At 43.0% G+C, this 2959-nt stretch overlaps 1 long non-coding RNA gene across 1 annotated transcript; it reads right to left on the reverse strand.

Moving 5' to 3' along the window:
* Window positions 1–1960: 1960 nt before the first annotated feature.
* On the reverse strand, window positions 1961–2577 carry LOC125541264 (uncharacterized). The gene is made up of 2 exons (XR_007297476.2): window positions 2257–2577; window positions 1961–2172 (listed from the first exon to the last, which is right to left on the reverse strand). It is a non-coding gene; the product is annotated as an uncharacterized LOC125541264 (long non-coding RNA).
* Window positions 2578–2959: the final 382 nt, after the last annotated feature.

Below are 2959 nucleotides of genomic sequence, written 5' to 3' on the forward strand. Positions count from 1 at the left end.
GCGTCGAGTTTTCTTCATTCGGCGAGGCCCCACAACCACCCGAGCCCCTTCAATCACACCGGCGAACTCCGGCGAGCTCCAAAAAATCGACTGACCCAATTTTGAAATTTAGTCTACTGTGATTTAATTAGTGTCGAATATAAAAGGGGAAAACCATAAGCATTGGGAGTATAGTGTTGAGCGTGCCATGGCGGATCTGAAGGTGCAAACCGGACAACGGCAACTTCGCAACCAAGACAAGAAATCAGAGTAAAGCAGTGGCGATCTATTTTCTTGTTGCGATAAATAAGTTGAGCAGATACGAAAGAGTACCGCCTCTGGTGCAGCGCCGTGTATGCATCTGCTGAGAATTTGACGGTGCTGCGGTAGCCATGGCTGTCGGCAGCGTGGAAGCAGATCTAGGAGGGTAGACGGTGGCGGCAGGGCGCGGTGGATGAGACGGTCATAGGAGCGGTGCCGGCAAGGTGGACGACGGCGGGGATGAAGCGAGAGGACGGGATGCAAGGATCCCGGTCTGAAGCCGTGGATGAGAGAGGTCGATCTCTTGTAATGGACGGCGGCGTCGGGGTATCAGCTCCGGCATAGTGGAGGAGGACGGCGGTGGATGGGGTGGCGGACAGCGGCGGACGGAGGAGGGTGGGGTGGAGAGGGTGTTTTGGCGCCCACGGAGTACGAATGGGGAAAAGGGAGGTAGAGTGGAAGGGGGGAACCATGTATTCAGGGCGTGCTTGTCTCAAATGCGAGGAAATTTACAAACTTAGCCCCTGTTTCAAATTTCTACTAAATCACAACAATATTAGTTGGTTGGGGATAGGACGGTAATCTCGCATACACCGAATATTTCCCGACGAGAGTTTGTTTTTGGCGCCCACCGTGTATGAATATGAATCGGGGAGGGAGTCACTTTCGGCTGAGGACACACTGTGTTTTGGCGCCCACCGTGTATGAATCCGGGTGAGAGGCGGTTACGTCACATTTGGGTGAAATTACAAACCTACCCCTATCGAAACCTATAGAAATCTAGCAGATAGGCTTTGCGTGGCAGGGATAGGCAGTAGTGATTTCCATCTCGCAGATTTTGGTTTCGGCCGGTTACTGCGACTTTCCCTGCTTCGTTCAAATTTTGCAGAGTGCACGTTTACTGTGCCAACTCAATTCGAATCCCGTTTGTATTCTATTTTTTGGGTGGGATCCATTTTCAATTGGAATTACATTCTATATACATAATTTTTTATATATACTTTCAAAAGAACAACACAGAGTTCTGCTCCTTTATATGTATAATATAATTTACAGATACAACGATCTCGAAATCTTAAGGTTGAATTCGAATTTTTTTAACCAAATTATGTTCTACTAAAATGTATGGATCAGTAATATTTACATATTAAATAACATAGATGTGCGTGAATTCATATGAGTATGCATGTTTGATAGATCAATTTTGGTTCGAGTGTGGATTACATGTATCATCATCTCGAATTCAAATATTTGAATCCCTTTTTTGTTCACTCCTTTCACGTCCATCTCTCTCGCATGCATGCTCCTTCAGGTAGCTATCACTCTCTTTTCTCCAGCTCACCCGCACGCTCACTTCATGTTTCTCCTATCCTCGCAAACATGGTCTCTCGACGTCTCCCTTGAGAAGTGTCACACTCTCCTTATCATTACTAGTAAGCGTGCACGTGCAACGCACGTCCTGCCAATTCAATCCATTTTTCAAATTCCACCTCTATTTAATTTGTATCCTTTTCTATAGCTTTTGTTTGTCTACACCTTTTTTTAATTCAAACAACTAAAGAAACTAAAACTGGAAATACAATATGTGCTATTCCCAAAGAAATAAAATGGGAATGTGATATAGGTAATGAATAGGGAGTATCTAGGATGATAAGTACAACATTTGTCGAAATATCCCGAGGACAATAACCTAATTATTTGAAATGTATTGTTTGATAGAGACACAAAAATGAAGAGTTTATTTGAACAGTGCGCAAAAATGCTCTTCAGATGTATTTTATCAAACAAGGAGTCCGAGTTTGCCAAAATAAAAATTCAGAGCGGTTTGGAAGTATTCTCATCACTTCTCTTTCTCCGCCTCAGAAGCATTCTTCATCCGGGCTCCCAAACGCTTCATCCCTCAGAGCTTTGTCTATATAAAGAGTCAAGGTACTAAACATGCATGGCATATATGCCCAGTCAGTAATAAAATTAGTTTCTAGCATAATGTCGGAGGATTTAAAGCTGGGACATTACCGTCTTATGCAAACCTTGTGGAGACCTTTGTATATTTAATGCATACTTCTGCTTTCATTATTGGGCTGATGAAGTGAAAGTTGTGAGATAAAATATTCTAAATCTCATGTAGCTTCTTTAGCAACTATAACCTTCGAGGTGGACAATCTACATCTTTGCTTCTCAGGAGAGGCTCCTAGTTGATTTGCTGCTATACAAGGATGCTAATCTGAAACAATTATGCAGCACATGGTAAGTGCTAAGTCGACAATTGGTACTGAATCTACCAGGCTCCGAAGGATCCAATTGTGTGATTTTACATGTGCATCTTAGCTATCAAAGGAAAAGAAGAAAATGGTGAAAGCAAAAAAATGCAAGCTTATATAAACTTCACAAAACCGGGTATGTGTAAGTGCATCTAGTGCCACCCCTAGTTGGTTTTGGAGTATTGACGACAAACCTAGTTGAGGGACTAATGTGTTTGTGAGAATTGCAGGATAACACAGGTATAAGTCCCTCATGGATTCGATTTTCCTACCAGAGATGACCCCTAAAAATGTATGAAGACATTGAAGTCAAAGGTGGTAAGTGAAGACATTCACCTTGAAGACTATGACAAGAGAAGACATCGCATGAAGACTATGGAGCGCGAAGACTTAGATCTTTCGTAGTTCTTTTTCTTCTTTGTTGAGTCATAGGAACCACCGTACTGTTAAGTGGGGTC

Source organism: Triticum urartu, chromosome 2A (genome assembly GCF_056163025.1).
Source record: "Triticum urartu cultivar PI428250 chromosome 2A, HENAU_Tu73, whole genome shotgun sequence".
NCBI lineage: Eukaryota > Viridiplantae > Streptophyta > Magnoliopsida > Poales > Poaceae > Triticum > Triticum urartu.